The sequence below is a fragment of the Schistocerca americana genome, unplaced genomic scaffold (assembly GCF_021461395.2).
Source record: "Schistocerca americana isolate TAMUIC-IGC-003095 unplaced genomic scaffold, iqSchAmer2.1 HiC_scaffold_25, whole genome shotgun sequence".
NCBI lineage: Eukaryota > Metazoa > Arthropoda > Insecta > Orthoptera > Acrididae > Schistocerca > Schistocerca americana.
Window position 1 is genome coordinate 3269242 of NW_025725961.1, and position 22297 is coordinate 3291538.

The following is a 22297-nucleotide window of genomic DNA, read 5'->3' on the forward strand; positions in this document are numbered from 1 at the left end:
TGAGTCCAGTTTTAGATTCCGATGCATCACTTCAGGTTTAATGTATCCCATGGACCTTCTTATTGACGATGAAACACAGAAATTGCATCGGAATTTAATACAAACGGCACAATGCAGACTTAAGTACAAGAGGACTGACACACTATTTTTCTATAATTTGAACCTCTCCTGTGAGTCCAGTTTTAGATTCCGATGCTTCACTTCAGGTTTACTGTATACCTTGGACCCTCTTATTGATGATGAAACACAGAAATTGCATCCGAATTTAATACAAAACGCACAATGCCGACTTAACTACAAGAGGACTGACACTCTATCTTTCTATGATTTTAACCTCTCCTGTGAGTCGAGTTTTAGATTCCGATGCTTCACTTCAGGTTTACAGTATACCATGGACCTTCTTATTGACGATGAAACACAGAAATTGCATCCGAATTTAATACAAAAGGCACAATGCTGACTTAAGTACAAAAGGACTGACACTCTAACATTCAATGATTTGAACCTCTCCTGTGAGTCGAGTTTTAGATCTCGATGCTTCACTTCAGGTTTACTGTATCCCTTGGACCTTCTTATTGACGATGAAACACAGAAATTGCATCCGAATTTAATATAAAAGGCACAATGCCGACTTAAGTACAAGAGGACTGACACTCTAACTTTCAACGATTTGAACCTCTCCTGTGAGTCCAGTTTTAGATTCCGATGCTTCACTTCAGGTTTACTGTATCCCTTGGACCTTCTTATTGACGATGAAACACAGAAATTGCATCCGAATGCACAATGCCGACTTAAGTTTAAGAGGACTGACACTCTATCTTTCTATGATTTGAACGTCTCCTGTGAGTCCAGTTTTAGATTCCGATGCTTCACTTCAGGTTTACTGTATCCCTTGGACCTTAATATTGACGACGAAACACAGAAATTGCATCCAAATTTAATACAAAACTCACAATGACGACTTAAGTACAAGAGGACTGACACTCTAACTTTCTATGATTTGAACCTCTCCTGTGAGTCCAGTTTTAGATTCCGATGCTTCACTTCAGTTTTACTGTATCCCTTGGATCTTCATATTGTCGAAGAAACAAAGAAAATGCATCCGAATTTAATACAAAATGCACAATGCCGACTTAAGTACAAGAGGACTGACACTCTAACTTTCTATGATTTGAACCTCTCCTGTGAATGCAGTTTTACATTCCGATGCTTCACTTCCGGTTTACTGTATCCCTTGGACCTTCTTATTGACGATGAATGACAGAAATAGCATCCGAATTTAATACAAAAGGCACAATGCCGACTTAAGTACAAGAGGACAGACACTGTATCATTCTATGATTTGAACCTCTCCTCTGAGTCCAGTTTTAGATTCCAATGCTTCACTTCAGGTTTACTGTATGCCTTGGTCCTTCTTATTGACGATGAAACACAGAAGTTGTATCCGAATTTAATACATAAGGCACATTGCCAACTTAAGTACAAGCGGACTGCCACGCTAACTTTCTGCGATTTGAACCTCTCCTGTGAGTCCAGTTTTAGATTCCGATGCTTCACTTCAGTTTTACTGTATCCCTTGGACCTTCATATTGTCGAAGAAACAAAGAAATTGCATCCGAATTTAATACAAAATGCACAATGCCGACTTAAGTACAAGAGGACTGACACTTTAACTTTCTATAATTTGAACCTCTCCTGTGAATGCAGTTTTACATTCCGATGCTTCATTTCCGGTTTACTGTATCCCTTGGACTTTCTTATTGACGCTGAATCACAGAAATAGCATCCGAATTTAATACAAAAGGCACAATGCCGACTTAAGTACAAGAGGACTGACACTCTAACTTTCTATGATTTGAACCTCTCCTGTGAATGCAGTTTTACATTCCGATGCTTCACTTCCGGTTTACTATATCCCTTGGACCTTCTTATTGACGATGAATCACAGAAATAGCATCCGAATTTAATACAAAAGGCACAATGCCGACTTAAGTACAAGAGGACTGACACTCTAACTTTCTATGAATTGAACCTCTCCTGTGAGTCCAGTTTTGATTCCGATGCTTCACTTCAGTTTTACTGTATCCCTTGGACCTTCATATTGTCGAAGAAACAAAGAAATTGCATCCGAATTTAATACAAAAGGCACAATGCCGACTTAAGTACAAGAAGAGTGACACTCTGACTTTCTATGATTTGGACCTCCCCTGTGATTCCATTTTTAGATTCCGATGCTTCACTTCCGGTTTACTGTATCCCTTGGACCTTCTTATTTACGATGAAACACAGAAATTGCATCCGAATTTAATACAAAGGGCACAATGTTGACTTAAGTACAAGAGGACTGACACTCTAACTTTCTATGATTTAAACCTCTCCTGTGAGTCCAGTTACAGATTCCAATGCTTCACTTCAGGTTTACTGTATCCCTTGGACCTTCTTATTGACGATGAAACACAGAAATAGATTCCGAATCTAATAAAAGAGGCACAGAGCCGACTTAAGTACAGGAGGACTGATACTCTAAATCTCTATGATTTGAACCTCTCCTGTGGGTCCAGTTTTAGATTCCGATGCATCACTTCAGGTTTAATGTATCCCATGGACCTTCTTATTGACGATGAAACACAGAAATTGCATCCAAATGTAATACACTAGGCACAATGCCGACTTAAGTACAAGAGGACTGACACTCTAACTATCTATGATTTGAACCTCTCCTGTGAGTCCAGTTACAGATTCCAATGCTTCACTTTAGGTTTACTGTATCCCTTCTACCATCTTATTGACGATGAAACACAGAAATTGCATCCGAATTTAATACAAAAGGCACAATGCCGACCGAAGTACAAGAGGAATGACACTCTAACTTTCTTTGATTTGAAGCTCTCCTGTGAGTCCAGTTTTAGATTCCGATGCTTCACTTCAGGTTTACTGTATCTCTTGGACCTTCTTATTGACGATGAAACACAGAAATTGCTTCCAAATTTAATACAAAAGGCACAATGGCAACTTAAGTACAAGTGGCCTGACACTCTAATTTTCTATGAATTCAACCTCTCCTGTGAGTCCAGTTTTAAATTCCGATGCTTCACTTCAGGTTTACTGTATCCTTTGGACCTTCTTATTGATGATGAAACACAGAAATTGCATACGAATGTAATACAAAAGGCACAATGCCGACTTAAGTTTAAGAGGACTGAAACTCTAACTTTCAACGATTTGAACCTCTCCTGTGAGTCCAGTTTTAGATTCCGATGCTTCACTTCAGGTTTACTGTATCCCTTGGACCTTCTTATTGACGATGAAACACAGAAATTGCATCCGAATGCAATACAAATGGCACAATGCCGACTTAAGTTTAAGAGGACTGACACTCTATCTTTCTATGATTTGAACGTCTCCTGTGAGTCCAGTTTTAGATTCCGATGCTTCACTTCAGGTTTACTGTATCCCTTGGACCTTATAATTGACGACGAAACACAGAAATTGCATCCGAATTTAATACAAAACTCACAATGCCGACTTAAGTACAAGAGGACTGACACTCTAACTTTCTATGATTTGAACCTCTCCTGTGAGTCCAGTTTTAGATTCCGATGCTTCACTTCAGTTTTACTGTATCCCTTGGACCTTCATATTGTCGAAGAAACAAAGAAATTGCATCCGAATTTAATACAAAAAGTGCACAATGCCGACTTAAGTACAAGAGGACTGACACTCTAACTTTCTATGATTTGAACCTCTCCTGTCAATGCAGTTTTACATTCCGATGCTTCACTTCCGGTTTACTGTATCCCTTGGACCTTCTTATTGACGATGAATCACAGATATAGCATCCGAATTTAATACAAAAGGCACAATGCCGACTTAAATACAAGAGGACTGACACTGTATCATTCTATGATTTGAACCTCTCCTCTGAGTCCAGTTTTAGATTCCGATGCTTCACTATCAGGTTTACTGTATGCCTTGGTCCTTCTTATTGACGATGAAACACAGAAGTTGTATCCGAATTTAATACATAAGGCACATTGCCAACTTAAGTACAAGCGGACTGACACTCTAACTTTCTGTGATTTGAACCGCTCCTGTGAGTCCAGTTTTATGTTCCGACGCTTCACTTCTGGTTTACTGTATACCTTGGACCATCTTATTGACGATGAAACACAGAAATTGCATCCGAATTTAATACATAAGGCACAATGCCGACTTAAGTACAAGAGGAATGACACTCTAACTTTCTGTGCTTTTAACCTCTCCTGTGAGTCCAGTTTTAGGTTCTGATGCTTCACTTCATGTTTACTGTATCCCTTGGACCTTCTTATTGACGATGAAACTCAGAGATTGCATCTGAATTTAATACAAAACGCACAATACCGACTTAAGTACAAGAGGACTGACACTCTAACTTACTATGATCTGAACCTCTCCTGTGAGTCCAGTTTTAGATTCCGATGCTTCACTTCAGGTTTACTGTATCCCTTGGATCTACTTATTGACGATGAAACACAGAAATTGCATTCGAATTTAATACAAAAGGCACAATGCCGACTTAAGTGCAAGAGGACTGACACTCTAACATTCTATGATTAGAACCTCTCCTCTAAGTCCAGTTTTACATTCCGATGCTTCACTTCAGGTTTACTGTATCCCTTGGACCTTCTTGTTGACGATGAAGCACAGAAATTTCATCGGAATTAAATTCAAAAGGCACAATGCCGACTTAAGTACAAGAGGGCTGACACTCTAACTATCTATGATTAGAACCGCTCCTGTGAGTCCAGTTTTAGATCCCGATGCTTCACTTCAGGTTTACTGTATTCCTTGGACCTTCTCATTCACGATGAAGCACAGAAATTGCAACTGAATTTAATACAAAATTCAGAATGCCGACATAAGTACAATAGGACTGACACTCTAACTTACTATGATTTGAATCGTTCCTGTGAGTCCAGTTTTAGATTCCTATGCTTCACTTCAGGTTTACTGTATCCCTTGCACCTTCTTATTGTCGATGAAACACAGAAATTGCAACTGAATGTAATACAAACGGGAGAATGCCGACTTAAGTACAAGAGGACTGACACTCTTACTTTCTATGATTTGAACCTCTCCTGTGAGTCCAGTTTTAGAACCCGATCCTTCACTTCAGGTTTACTGCATCCCTTGGACCTTCATATTGACAATGAAACACAGAAATTGCATCCGAATTTAATACAAAAGGCACAGTGCCGCCTTAAGTACAGGAGGACTGACACAATAACTTTCTATGATGTGAACCTCTCCTGTGAGTCCAGTTTTAGATTCCGATGCTACACTTCAGGTTTACTGTATTCCTTGGACCTTCTTACTAACGTTGAAACACAGAAATTCCATGCGAATTTAATACAAAAGCACAATGCCGACTTAAGTACAAGAGGACCGACACTCTAACTTTCTATGATTTGAACCTCTCCTCTGAGTCCAGTTTAAGATTCCGATGCTTCACTTCAGGTTTACTGTATCTCTTGGACCTTCTTATTCACGATGAAGCACAGAAATTGCAACTGAATTTAATACAAACGGCAGAATGCCGACTTAAGTGCAAGAGGACTGACACTCTAACTTTCTGTGATTTGAACCTCTCCTGTGAGTCCAGTTACAGATTCCAATGCTTCACTTCAGGTTTACTGTATCCCTTGGACCTTCTTATTGACGATGAAACACAGAAATAGATTCCGAATCTAATACAAGAGGCACAGAGCCGACTTAAGTACAGGAGGACTGACACTCTAACTCTCTATGATTTGAACCTCTCCTGTGGGCCCAGTTTTAGATTCCGATGCTACACTTCCGGTTTACTGCATCCCTTGGACCTTCTGATTGACAATGAAACACAGAAATTCCTTCCGAATTTAATACAAAAGCACAATGCCGACTTGAGTACAAGAGGACTGACACTCTAACTTTCTATGATTTGAACCTCTCCTGTGAGTCCACTTTTAGATTCCGATGCTTCACTTCTATTTTACTGTATCCCTTGGACCGTCTTATTGACGACGAAACACAGAAACGGCCTCCGAATTTAAACAAAAGGCACAATGACGCCTTAAGTACAAGAGGACAGACACTCTAAATTTATATGATTTGAACCTCTCCTGTGAGTCCAGTTTTAGATTCCGATGCTACACTTCAGGTTTACTGTATCCCTTGGACCTTTTTATTGACGATGATACATAGAAATTGCATCCGAATTTAATACAAAAGGCACAATGCCGACTTAAGTACAAGAGGACTGACACTCTAACTTTCTGTGATTTGAGCCTCTCCTGTGAGTCCAGTTTTAGTTTCCGATGCTTCACTTCCGGTTTACTGTATCCCTGGGACCTCCTTATTGGCGATGAAACACAGAAATAGCATTCGAATTTAATACAAAGGCACAAAGCCGACATAAGTACAAGAGGACTGACAATCTAACTTTCTATGATTTGAACCTCTCCTGTGAGTCCACTTTTAGATTCCGATGCTTAACTTCATGTTTACTGTTTCCCTTCGACCATCTTATTGACGATGAAACACAGTAATTGCATCCGAATTTAATACAAAAGGCACATTGCCGACTTAACTACAAGAGGACTGACACTCTAACTTTCTATGATTTGAACCTTTCCTGTGAGTCCAGTTTTAGATTCCGATGCTTCACTTCAGGATTACTGTTTCCCTTGGACCTTCTTATTGACGATGAAACACAGAAATTGCATCCAAATGTAATACAAAAGGCACAATGCCGACTTAAGTACAAGAGGCGTGACACTCTAACTTTCTGTGATTTGAGCCTCTCCTGTGAGTCCAGTTTTAGTTTCCGATGCTTCACTTCCGGTTTACTGTATCCCTGGGACCTTCTTATTGACGATGAAACAAAGAATTTGCATCCGAATTTAATACAAAAGGCTCAATGCCGACTTAAGTACAGGAGGACTGACACTCTAACTTTCTATGATTTGAACCTTTCCTGTGAGTCCAGTTTTAGAATACGAAGCTTCACTTCAGGTTTACTGTATCCCTTGCACCTTCTTATTGACGATGAAACACAGAAATTGCAACTGAATGTAATACAAACGGCAGAATGCCGACTTAAGTACAAGAGGACTGACACTCTAACTTTCTATGATTTGAACCTCTCCTGTGAGTCCAGTTTCAGATTCCGATGCTTCACTTCCGGTTTACTGTATCCCTTGGACCTTCTTATTGACGATGAAACAAAGAAATTGCATCCGAATTTAATACAAAATGCACAATGCCGACTTAACTACAAGAGGACTGACACTCTAACTTTCTATGATTTGAACCTCTCCTGTGAGTCCAGTTTTAGATTACGATGCTACACTTCAGGTTTACTGTATCCCTTGGACCTTCTTATTAACGATGAAACACAGAAATTCCATCCGAATTTAATACAAAAGCACAATGCCGACATAAGTACAAGAGGACTGACACTCTAACTTTCTATGATTTGAACCTCTCCTCTGAGTCCAGTTTTAGATTCCGATGCTTCACCTCAGGTTTACTGTATATCTTGGACCATCTTATTCACGATGAAGCACAGAAATTGCAACTGAAATTAATACAAACGGCAGAATGCCGACTTAAGAACAAGAGGACTGACACTCTAACTTTCTATGATTTGAACCTCTCCTGTGAGTCCAGTTTTAGAACCCGATCCTTCACTTCAGGTTTACTGTATCCCTTGGACCTTCTTATTGACGATGAAACACAGAAATTGCATCCGAATTTAATACAAAAGGCACAATGCCGCCTTAAGTACAAGAGGACTGACACAATAACTTTCTATGATGTGAACCTATCCTGTGAGTCCAGTTTTAGATTCCGATGCTACACTTCAGGTTTCCTGTATTCCTTGGACCATCTTACTAACGTTGAAACACAGAAATTCCATGCGAATTTAATACAAAAGCACAATGCCGACTTAAGTACAAGAAGACTGACACTCTAACTTTCTATGATTTGAACCTCTAATCTGAGTCCAGTTTTAGATTCCGATGCTTCACTTCAGGTTTACTGTATCTCTTGGACCTTCTTATTCACGATGAAGCACAGAAATTGCAACAGAATTTAATACAAACGGCAGAATGCAGACTTAAGTGCAAGAGGACTGACACTCTAACTTTCTGTGATTTGAACCACTCCTGTGAGTCCAGTTTTAGATTCCGATGCTTCACTTCAGGTTTACTGTATACCTTGGACCTTGTATTGACGACGAAACACAGACATTGCATCCGAATTTAATACAAAATACACAATGCCGCCTCAAGGACAAGAGGACTGACACTCTAACTTTATATGATTTGAACCTCTCCTGTGAGTCCAGTTTTAGATTCCGATGCTACACTTCAGGTTTACTGTATCCCTTGGACCTTCTTATTGACGATGAAACACAGAAATTCCATCCGAATTTAATACAAAAGCACAATGCCGACTTATGTACATGAGGACTGACACTCTAACTTTCTGTGATTTGAACCTCTCCTGTGAGTCCAGTTTTAGATTCGAATGCTTCACTTCAGGTTTACTGTATCCCTCGGACCTTCTTATTGACGATGAGACACAGAAATTGCATCCGAATTTAATACAAAAGGCACAATGCCGACTTAAGTACAAGAGGACTGACACTCTAACTTTCTATGATTTGAGCCTCTCCTGTGAGTCCAGTTATAGATTCCGATGCTTCACTTCAGGTTTACTGTATCCCTTGGACCTTCTTATTGACGATGAAACACAGAAATAGCATTCGAATTTAATACAAAAGGCACAATGCCGACTTAAGTACAAGAGGAATGACACTCTAACTTTCTATGATTTGAACCTCTCCTGTGAGTCCAGTTTTAAATTCCGATGCTTCACTTCAGGATTACTGTATCCGTTGGACTTTCTTATTGACGATGAAACACAGAAATTGCATCCAAATGTTATACAAAAGGCACAATGCCGACTTAAGTACAAGAGGACTGACACTCAAACTTTCTATGATTAGAACCTCTCCTGTGAGTCCAGTTTCAGATTCCGATGCTTCACTTCCGGTTTACTGTATCCCTTGGACCTTCTTATTGACGATGAAAAACAGAAATTACATCCGAATTTAATACAAAAGGCACAATGCCGACTTACGTACACGAGGACTGACACTCTAACTTTCTATGATTTTAACCTCTCCTATGAGTCCAGTTTTAGCTTCCGATGCTTCACTTCAGGTTTACTGTATCCCTTGCACCATCTTGTTGACGAAGAAACACAGAAATTGCAACTGAATGTAATTCAAACGGCAGAATGCCGACTTAAGTACAAGAGGACTGACACTCTAACTTTCTATGATTTGAACCTCTCCTGTGAGTCCAGTTTTAGATACCGATGCTTCACTTCAGGTTTACTGTATCTCTTGGACCTTCTTATTGACGATGAAACACAGAAATTGCATCCGAATTTAATAGAAAAGGCACAATGCCTCCTTAAGTACAAGAGGACTGACACAATAACTTTCTATGATTTGAACCTCTCCTGTGAGTCCAGTTTTAGATTCCGATGCTACACTTCCGGTTTACTGTATCCCTTGGACCTTCAGATTGACGATGAAACACAGAAATTCCATCCGAATTTAATACAAAAGCACAATGCCGACTTAAGTACAAGAGGACTGACACTCTAACTTTCTATGATTTGAACCTCTCCTGTGAATCCACTTTTAGATTCCGATGCTTCACTTCTATTTTACTGTATCCCTTGGACCGTCTAATTGACGACGAAACACAGAAACGGCCTCCGAATTTAAACAAAAGGCACAATGCCGCCTTAAGTACAAGAGGACAGACACTCTAAATTTATATGATTTTAACCTCTCCTGTGAGTCCAGTTTTAGATTCCGATGCCACACTTCAGGTTTACTGTATCCCATGGACCTTTTTATTGACGATGATACACAGAAATTGCATCCGAATTTAATACAAAAGGCACAATGCCGACTTAAGTACAAGAGGACTGACACTCTAACTTTCTGTGATTTGAGCCTCTCCTGTGAGTCCAGTTTTAGTTTCCGATGCTTCACCTCCGGTTTACTGTATCCCTGGGACCTCCTTATTGGCGATGAAACATAGAAATAGCATTCGAATTTAATACAAAAGGCACAAAGCCGACTTAAGTACAAGAGGACTGACACTCTAACTTTCTATGATTTGAACCTCTCCTGTGAGTCCAGTTTTAGATTCCGATGCTTCACTTCAAGTTTACTGTTTCCCTTCGACCATCTTATTGACGATGAAACACAGAAATTGCATCCGAATTTAATACAAAAGGCACAATGCCGACTTAACTACAAGAGGACTGACACTCTAACTTTCTATGATTTGAACCTCTCCTGTGAGTCCAGTTTTAGATTCCGATGCTTCACTTCAGGATTACTGTATCCCTTGGACCTTCTTATTGACGATGAAACACAGAAATTGCATCCAAATGTAATACAAAAGGCACAATGCCGACTTAAGTACAAGAGGAGTGACACTCTAACTTTCTGTGATTTGAGCCTCTCCTGTGAGTCCAGTTTTAGTTTCCGATGCTTCACTTCCGGTTTACTGTATCCCTGGGACCTTCTTATTGACGATGAAACAAAGAAATTGCATCCGAATTTAATACAAAAGGCACAATGCCAACTTAAGTACAGGACGACTGACACTCTAACTTTCTATGATTTGAACCTTTCCTGTGAGTCCAGTTTTAGAATCCGAAGCTTCACTTCAGGATTACTGTATCCCTTGCACCTTCTTATTGACGATGAAACACAGAAATTGCAACTGAATGTAATACAAACGGCAGAATGCCGACTTAAGTACAAGGGGACTGACACTCTAACTTTCTATGATTTGAACCTCTCCTGTGAGTCCAGTTTCAGATTCCGATGCTTCACTTCAGGTTTACAGTATCCCTTGAATCTTCTTATTGACGACGAAACACAGAAATTGCATCCGAATTTAATACAAAAGGCACAATGCCGCCAAAAGTACAAGAGGACTGACACTCTAACTTTATATGATTTGAACCTCTCCTGTGAGTCCAGTTTTAGATTCCGATGTTTCACTTCAGGTTTACTGTATCACTTTGACCTTCTTATTAGCGATGAAACACAGAAATTGCATCCGAAATTAATACAAAAGGCACAATGCCGACTTAAGTACAAGAGGACTGACACTCTAATTTTCTATGATTTCAACCTCTTCTGTGAGTCCACTTTAAGATTCCGATGCTTCACTTCAGGTTTACTGTATCGCTTGGACCCTTTTATTGACGATGAAACACAGAAATTGCATCCGAATTTAATACAAAAGACACAATGCCGACTTAAGTACAAGAGGACTGACACTCTAACTTTCTATGATTAGAGCCTCTCCTGTGAGTCCAGTTTTAGATTCCGATGCTGCACCTCGGGTTTACTGTATCCCTTGGACCTCCTTAATGACGATGAAACACAGAAATAGCATTCGAATTTAATACAAAAGGCACAATGCCGACTTAAGTACAAGAGGACTGACACTCTAACTTTCTATGATTTGAATCTCTCCTGTGAGTACAGTTTTAGATTCCAATGCTTCACTTCAGGTTTACTGTATCCCTTGGACCTTCTTATTGACGATGAAACACAGAAATTGCATCCAAATGTTATACAAGAGGCACAATGCCGACTTAAGTACAAGAGGACTGACACTCAAACTTTCTATGATTTGAACCTCTCCTGTGAGTCCAGTTTCAGATTCCGATGCTTCACTTCCGTTTTAGTGTATCCCTAGGTTCTTCTTATTGACGATGAAAAACAGAAATTGCATCCGAATTTAATACAATAGGCACAATGGCGACTTAAGAACAAGAGGACTGACACTTAATTTTCTATGATATGAACCTTTCCTGTGAGTCCAGTTTTAGATTCCGATGCGTCACTTCAGGTTTACTGTATCCCTTGCACCTTCTTATTGACGAAGAAACACAGAAATTGCAACTGAATGTAACACAAACGGCAGAATGCCGACTTAAGTACAAGAGGACTGACACTCTAACTTTCTATGATTTGAACCTCTCCTGTGAGTCCAGTTTTAGATTCCGATGCTTCACTTTAGGTTTACTGTATCCCTTGGACCTTCTTATTGACGATGAAGCACAGATATTGCATCCAAATGTAATACAAAAGTCACAATGCCGACTTTAGTACAAGAGGACTGACACTCTAACTTTCTATGATTTGAACCTCTCCTGTGAGTTCAGTTTTAGATTCCGATGATTCACTTCAGGTTTACTGTATCCCCTGGACCTTCTTATTGACGATGAAACACAGAAATTGCAACGGAATGTAATACAAACGGCAGAATGCCGACTTAAGTACAAGAGGACTGACACTCTAAAATTCAATGATTTGAACCTCTCCTGTGAGTCGAGTTTTAAATCTCGATGCTTCACTTCAGGTTTAGTGTATCCCTTGGACCTTCTTATTGACGATGAAACACAGAAATTGCATCCGAATTTAATACAAAAGGCACAATGCAGACTTAAGTACAAGAGAACTGACACTCTAACTTTCTATGATTTGAACCTCTCCTGTGGGTCCAGTTTTAGATTCCGATGCTTCACTTCAGGTTTACTGTATCACTTGGACCTTCTTATTGACGATGAAACACAGAAATTGCATCCGAATTTAGTACAAAAGGCACAACGCTGACTTAAGTATAAAAGGACTGACACTCTAACTTTCTATGATTTGAACCTCTCCTGTGAGTCCAGTTTTATATTCAGATGCTTCACTTTAGGTTTACTGCATCCCTTGGACCTTCTTATTGGCGATGAAACACAGAAATTGCATCCGTATTTAATACAAAAGGCACAATGCCGACTTAAGTACAAGAGGACTGACACTCTAACTTTCTATGATTCGAACCTCTCCTGTGAGTCCAGTTTTAGATTCGATGCTTCTCTTCAGGTTTACTGTATCCCTTGGACGTTCTTATTGACGATGAAACACAGATATTGCATCCGAATTTAATACAAAAGGCACAAAGCCGACTTAAGTACAAGTGGACTGACACACTAACTTTCTATGATTTGAACCTCTCCTGTGAGTCCAGTTTTAGATTCCGATGCTTCACTTCAGGTTTGCTGTATCCCTTGGACCTTCTTATTGACGATGAAACACAGATATTGCATCCAAATGTAATACAAATGGCACAATGCCGACGTTGGTACAAGAGGACTGACACTCTAACTTTCTATGATTGGAACCTCTCCTGTGAGTTCAGTTTTAGATTCCGATGATTCACTTAAGGTTTACTGTATCCCTTGGACATTCTTATTGACGATGAAACACAGAAATTGCAACTGAATGTAATACAAACCGCAGAATGCCGACTTAAGTACAAGAGCAATGACACTCTAACATTCAATGATTTGAACCTCTCCTGTGAGTCGAGTTTTAGATCTCGATGCTTCACTTCAGGTTTACTGTATCCCTTGGACCTTTTTATTGACGATGAAACACAGAAATTCCATCCGAATTTAATACAAAAGGCGTAATGCCGACTTATGTACGAGAGGACTGACACTCTAACATTCTATGATTTGAACCTCTCCTGTGAGTCCAGTTTTAGATTCCGATGCTTCACGTCAGGTTTACTGTATCCCTTGGACCTTCTTATTGACGATGAAACACAGAAATTGCAACTGAATGTAATACAAACGGCACAATGCCGACTTAAGTACAAGAGGACTGACACACTAACTTTCTATGATTTGAACCTCTCCTGTGAGTCCAGTTATAGATTCCGATGCTTCACTTCAGGTTTACTGTATCCCTTGAACCTTCTTATTGACGATGAAACACAGATATTGCATCCAAATGTAATACAAAAGGCACAATGCCGACTTTAGTTCAAGAGGACTGACACTTTAACTTTCTATGATTTGAACCTCTCCTGTGAGTTCAGTTTTAGATTCCGATGATTCACTTCAGGTTTACTGTATCCCTTGGACCTTCTTATTGACGGTGAAACACAGAAATTGCCACTGAATGTAATACAAACGGCAGAATGCCGACTTAAGAACAAGAGGACTGACACTCTAACATTCAATGATTTGAACCTCTCCTGTGAGTCGGGTTTTAGATCTCGATGCTTCACTTCAGGTTTACTGTATCCCTTGGACCTTCTTATTGACGATGAAACACAGAAATTGCATCTGAATTTAATATAAAAGGCACAATGCCGACTTAAGTACAAGAGGACTGACACTCTAACTTTCTGTGATTTGAACCTCTCCTGTGAGTCGAGTTTTAGAACTCGATGCTTCACTTCAGGTTTACTGTATCCCTTGGACCTACTTATTGACGATGAAACAAAGAAATTGCATCCGAATTTAATATAAAAGGCACAATGCCGACTTAAGTACAAGAGGACTGACACTCTAACTTTCTATGATTTGAACCTCTCCTGTGAGTCCAGTTTTAGATTCCGATGCATCACTTCAGGTTTAATGTATCCCATGGACCTTCTTATTGACGATGAAACACAGAAATTGCATCGGAATTTAATACAAACGGCACAATGCAGACTTAAGTACAAGAGGACTGACACACTATTTTTCTATAATTTGAACCTCTCCTGTGAGTCCAGTTTTAGATTCCGATGCTTCACTTCAGGTTTACTGTATACCTTGGACCCTCTTATTGATGATGAAACACAGAAATTGCATCCGAATTTAATACAAAACGCACAATGCCGACTTAACTACAAGAGGACTGACACTCTATCTTTCTATGATTTTAACCTCTCCTGTGAGTCGAGTTTTAGATTCCGATGCTTCACTTCAGGTTTACAGTATACCATGGACCTTCTTATTGACGATGAAACACAGAAATTGCATCCGAATTTAATACAAAAGGCACAATGCTGACTTAAGTACAAAAGGACTGACACTCTAACATTCAATGATTTGAACCTCTCCTGTGAGTCGAGTTTTAGATCTCGATGCTTCACTTCAGGTTTACTGTATCCCTTGGACCTTCTTATTGACGATGAAACACAGAAATTGCATCCGAATTTAATATAAAAGGCACAATGCCGACTTAAGTACAAGAGGACTGACACTCTAACTTTCAACGATTTGAACCTCTCCTGTGAGTCCAGTTTTAGATTCCGATGCTTCACTTCAGGTTTACTGTATCCCTTGGACCTTCTTATTGACGATGAAACACAGAAATTGCATCCGAATGCACAATGCCGACTTAAGTTTAAGAGGACTGACACTCTATCTTTCTATGATTTGAACGTCTCCTGTGAGTCCAGTTTTAGATTCCGATGCTTCACTTCAGGTTTACTGTATCCCTTGGACCTTAATATTGACGACGAAACACAGAAATTGCATCCAAATTTAATACAAAACTCACAATGACGACTTAAGTACAAGAGGACTGACACTCTAACTTTCTATGATTTGAACCTCTCCTGTGAGTCCAGTTTTAGATTCCGATGCTTCACTTCAGTTTTACTGTATCCCTTGGATCTTCATATTGTCGAAGAAACAAAGAAAATGCATCCGAATTTAATACAAAATGCACAATGCCGACTTAAGTACAAGAGGACTGACACTCTAACTTTCTATGATTTGAACCTCTCCTGTGAATGCAGTTTTACATTCCGATGCTTCACTTCCGGTTTACTGTATCCCTTGGACCTTCTTATTGACGATGAATGACAGAAATAGCATCCGAATTTAATACAAAAGGCACAATGCCGACTTAAGTACAAGAGGACAGACACTGTATCATTCTATGATTTGAACCTCTCCTCTGAGTCCAGTTTTAGATTCCGATGCTTCACTTCAGGTTTACTGTATGCCTTGGTCCTTCTTATTGACGAAGAAACACAGAAGTTGTATCCGAATTTAATACATAAGGCACATTGCCAACTTAAGTACAAGCGGACTGACACGCTAACTTTCTGCGATTTGAACCTCTCCTGTGAGTCCAGTTTTAGATTCCGATGCTTCACTTCAGTTTTACTGTATCCCTTGGACCTTCATATTGTCGAAGAAACAAAGAAATTGCATCCGAATTTAATACAAAATGCACAATGCCGACTTAAGTACAAGAGGACTGACGCTTTAACTTTCTATGATTTGAACCTCTCCTGTGAATGCAGTTTTACATTCCGATGCTTCATTTCCGGTTTACTGTATCCCTTGGACTTTCTTATTGACGCTGAATCACAGAAATAGCATCCGAATTTAATACAAAAGGCACAATGCCGACTTAAGTACAAGAGGACTGACACTCTAACTTTCTTTGATTTGAACCTCTCCTGTGAATGCAGTTTTACATTCCGATGCTTCACTTCCGGTTTACTGTATCCCTTGGACCTTCTTATTGACGATGAATGACAGAAATAGCATCCGAATTTAATACAAAAGGCACAATGCCGACTTAAGTACAAGAGGACTGACACTCTAACTTTCTATGATTTGAACCTCTCCTGTGAATGCAGTTTTACATTCCGATGCTTCACTTCCGGTTTACTATATCCCTTGGACCTTCTTATTGACGATGAATCACAGAAATAGCATCCGAATTTAATACAAAAGGCACAATGCCGACTTAAGTACAAGAGGACTGACACTCTAACTTTCTATGAATTGAACCTCTCCTGTGAGTCCAGTTTTGATTCCGATGCTTCACTTCAGTTTTACTGTATCCCTTGGACCTTCATATTGTCGAAGAAACAAAGAAATTGCATCCGAATTTAATACAAAAGGCACAATGCCGACTTAAGTACAAGAAGAGTGACACTCTGACTTTCTATGATTTGGACCTCCCCTGTGATTCCATTTTTAGATTCCGATGCTTCACTTCCGGTTTACTGTATCCCTTGGACCTTCTTATTTACGATGAAACACAGAAATTGCATCCGAATTTAATACAAAGGGCACAATGTTGATTTAAGTACAAGAGGACTGACACTCTAACTTTCTATGATTTGAACCTCTCCTGTGAGTCCAGTTACAGATTCCAATGCTTCACTTCAGGTTTACTGTATCCCTTGGACCTTCTTATTGACGATGAAACACAGAAATAGATTCCGAATCTAATACAAGAGGCACAGAGCCGACTTAAGTACAGGAGGACTGACACTCTAAATCTCTATGATTTGAACCTCTCCTGTGGGTCCAGTTTTAGATTCCGATGCATCACTTCAGGTTTAATGTATCCCATGGACCTTCTTATTGACGATGAAACAAAGAAATTGCATCCAAATGTAATACACTAGGCACAATGCCGACTTAAGTACAAGAGGACTGACACTCTAACTATCTATGATTTGAACCTCTCCTGTGAGTCCAGTTACAGATTCCAATGCTTCACTTTAGGTTTACTGTATCCCTTCTACCATCTTATTGACGATGAAACACAGAAATTGCATCCGAATTTAATACAAAAGGCACAATGCCGACCGAAGTACAAGAGGAATGACACTCTAACTTTCTATGATTTGAAGCTCTCCTGTGAGTCCAGTTTTAGATTCCGATGCTTCACTTCAGGTTTACTGTATCACTTCGACCTTCTTATTGTCGATGAAACACAGAAATTGCATCCGAATTTAATACAAAAGGCACAATGCCGACTTAAGTACAAGAGGACTGACACTCTAAATTTCTATGATTTGAACCTCTCCTGTGAGTCCAGTTTTAGATTCCGATGCTTCACTTCAGGTTTACTGTATCTCTTGGACCTTCTTATTGACGATGAAACACAGAAATTGCATCCAAATTTAATACAAAAGGCACAATGGCAACTTAAGTACAAGTGGCCTGACACTCTAATTTTCTATGAATTCAACCTCTCCTGCGAGTCCAGTTTTAAATTCCGATGCTTCACTTCAGGTTTACTGTATCCCTTGGACCTTCTTATTGATGATGAAACACAGAAATTGCATACGAATGTAATACAAAAGGCACAATGCCGACTTAAGTTTAAGAGGACTGAAACTCTAACTTTCAACGATTTGAACCTCTCCTGTGAGTCCAGTTTTAGATTCCGATGCTTCACTTCAGGTTTACTGTATCCCTTGGACCTTCTTATTGACGATGAAACACAGAAATTGCATCCGAATGCAATACAAATGGCACAATGCCGACTTAAGTTTAAGAGGACTGACACTCTATCTTTCTATGATTTGAACGTCTCCTGTGAGTCCAGTTTTAGATTCCGATGCTTCACTTCAGGTTTACTGTATCCCTTGGACCTTATAATTGACGACGAAACACAGAAATTGCATCCGAATTTAATACAAAACTCACAATGCCGACTTAAGTACAAGAGGATTGACACTCTAACTTTCTATGATTTGAACCTCTCCTGTGAGTCTAGTTTTAGATTCCGATGCTTCACTTCAGGTTTACTGTATCCCTTGGACCTTCTTGTTGACGATGAAGCACAGAAATTTCATCGGAATTAAATTCAAAAGGCACAATGCCGACGTAAGTACAAGAGGGCTGACACTCTAACTATCTACGATTAGGACCGCTCCTGTGAGTCCAGTTTTAGATCCCGATGCTTCACTTCAGGTTTACTGTATTCCTTGGACCTTCTCATTCACGATGAAGCACAGAAATTGCAACTGAATTTAATACAAAATTCAGAATGCCGACATAAGTACAATAGGACTGACACTCTAACTTACTATGATTTGAATCGTTCCTGTGAGTCCAGTTTTAGATTCCTATGCTTCACTTCAGGTTTACTGTATCCCTTGCACCTTCTTATTGTCGATGAAACACAGAAATTGCAACTGAATGTAATACAAACGGGAGAATGCCGACTTAAGTACAAGAGGACTGACACTCTAACTTTCTATGATTTGAACCTCTCCTGTGAGTCCAGTTTTAGAACCCGATCCTTCACTTCAGGTTTACTGCATCCCTTTTACCTTCATATTGACGATGAAACACAGAAATTGCATCCGAATTTAATACAAAAGGCACAGTGCCGCCTTAAGTACAGGAGGACTGACACAATAACTTTCTATGATGTGAACCTCTCCTGTGAGTCCAGTTTTAGATTCCGATGCTACACTTCAGGTTTACTGTATTCCTTGGACCTTCTTACTAATGTTGAAACACAGAAATTCCATGCGAATTTAATACAAAAGCACAATGCCGACTGAAGTACAAGAGGACCGACACTCTAACTTTCTATGATTTGAACCTCTCCTCTGAGTCCAGTTTAAGATTCCGATGGTTCACTTCAGGTTACTGTATCTCTTGGACCTTCTTATTCACGATGAAGCACAGAAATTGCAACTGAATTTAATACAAACGGCAGAATGCCGACTTAAGTGCAAGAGGACTGACACTCTAACTTTCTGTGATTTGAACCTCTCCTGTGAGTCCAGTTACAGATTCCAATGCTTCACTTCAGGTTTACTGTATCCCTTGGACCTTCTTATTGACGATGAAACACAGAAATAGATTCCGAATCTAATACAAGAGGCACAGAGCCGACTTAAGTACAGGAGGACTGACACTCTAACTCTCTATGATTTGAACCTCTCCTGTGGGCCCAGTTTTAGATTCCGATGCTACACTTCCGGTTTACTGCATCCCTTGGACCTTCTGATTGACAATGAAACACAGAAATTCCATCCGAATTTAATACAAAAGCACAATGCCGACTTGAGTACAAGAGGACTGACACTCTAACTTTCTATGATTTGAACCTCTCCTGTGAGTCCACTTTTAGATTCCGATGCTTCACTTCTATTTTACTGTATCCCTTGGACCGTCTTATTGACGTCGAAACACAGAAACGGCCTCCGAATTTAAACAAAAGGCACAATGACGCCTTAAGTACAAGAGGACAGACACTCTAAATTTATATGATTTGAACCACTCCTGTGAGTCCAGTTTTAGATTCCGATGCTACACTTCAGGTTTACTGTATCCCTTGGACCTTTTTATTGACGATGATACATAGAAATTGCATCCGAATTTAATACAAAAGGCACAATGCCGACTTAAGTACAAGAGGACTGACACTCTAACTTTCTGTGATTTGAGCCTCTCCTGTGAGTCCAGTTTTAGTTTCCGATGCTTCACTTCCGGTTTACTGTATCCCTGGGACCTCCTTATTGGCGATGAAACACAGAAATAGCATTCGAATTTAATACAAAGGCACAAAGCCGACATAAGTACAAGAGGACTGACAATCTAACTTTCTATGATTTGAACCTCTCCTGTGAGTCCACTTTTAGATTCCGATGCTTAACTTCATGTTTACTGTTTCCCTTCGACCATCTTATTGACGATGAAACACAGAAATTGCATCCGAATTTAATACAAAAGGCACATTGCCGACTTAACTACAAGAGGACTGACACTCTAACTTTCTATGATTTGAACCTTTCCTGTGAGTCCAGTTTTAGATTCCGATTCTTCACTTCAGGATTACTGTTTCCCTTGGACCTTCTTATTGACGATGAAACACAGAAATTGCATCCAAATGTAATACAAAAGGCACAATGCCGACTTAAGTACAAGAGGCGTGACACTCTAACTTTCTGTGATTTGAGCCTCTCCTGTGAGTCCAGTTTTAGTTTCCGATGCTTCACTTCCGGTTTACTGTATCCCTGGGACCTTCTTATTGACGATGAAACAGAGAATTTGCATCCGAATTTAATACAAAAGGCACAATGCCGACTTAAGTACAGGAGGACTGACATTCTAACTTTCTATGATTTGAACCTTTCCTGTGAGTCCAGTTTTAGAATACGAAGCTTCACTTCAGGTTTACTGTATCCCTTGCACCTTCTTATTGACGATGAAACACAGAAATTGCAACTGAATGTAATACAAACGGCAGAATGCCGACTTAAGTACAAGAGGACTGACACTCTAACTTTCTATGATTTGAACCTCTCCTGTGAGTCCAGTTTCAGATTCCGATGCTTCACTTCCGGTTTACTGTATCCCTTGGACCTTCTTATTGACGATGAAACAAAGAAATTGCATCCGAATTTAATACAAAATGCACAATGCCGACTTAACTACAAGAGGACTGACACTCTAACTTTCTATGATTTGAACCTCTCCTGTGAGTCCAGTTTTAGATTCCGATGCTACACTTCAGGTTTACTGTATCCCTTGGACCTTCTTATTAACGATGAAACACAGAAATTCCATCCGAATTTAATACAAAAGCACAATGCCGACATAAGTACAAGAGGACTGACACTCTAACTTTCTATGATTTGAACCTCTCCTCTGAGTCCAGTTTTAGATTCCGATGCTTCACCTCAGGTTTACTGTATATCTTGGACCATCTTATTCACGATGAAGCACAGAAATTGCAACTGAAATTAATACAAACGGCAGAATGCCGACTTAAGAACAAGAGGACTGACACTCTAACTTTCTATGATTTGAACCTCTCCTGTGAGTCCAGTTTTAGAACCCGATCCTTCACTTCAGGTTTACTGTATCCCTTGGACCTTCTTATTGACGATGAAACACAGAAATTGCATCCGAATTTAATACAAAAGGCACAATGCCGCCTTAAGTACAAGAGGACTGACACAATAACTTTCTATGATGTGAACCTCTCCTGTGAGTCCAGTTTTAGATTCCGATGCTACACTTCAGGTTTCCTGTATTCCTTGGACCATCTTACTAACGTTGAAACACAGAAAATCCATGCGAATTTAATACAAAAGCACAATGCCGACTTCAGTACAAGAAGACTGACACTCTAACTTTCTATGATTTGAACCTCTAATCTGAGTCCAGTTTTAGATTCCGATGCTTCACTTCAGGTTTACTGTATCTCTTGGACCTTCTTATTCACGATGAAGCACAGAAATTGCAACAGAATTTAATACAAACGGCAGAATGCAGACTTAAGTGCAAGAGGACTGACACTCTAACTTTCTGTGATTTGAACCTCTCCTGTGAGTCCAGTTTTAGATTCCGATGCTTCACTTCATTTTTGCTGTATACCTTGGACCTTGTATTGACGACGAAACACAGACATTGCATCCGAATTTAATACAAAATACACAATGCCGCCTCAAGGACAAGAGGACTGACACTCTAACTTTATATGATTTGAACCTCTCCTGTGAGTCCAGTTTTAGATTCCGATGCTACACTTCAGGTTTACTGTATCCCTTGGACCTTCTTATTGACGATGAAACACAGAAATTCCATCCGAATTTAATACAAAAGCACA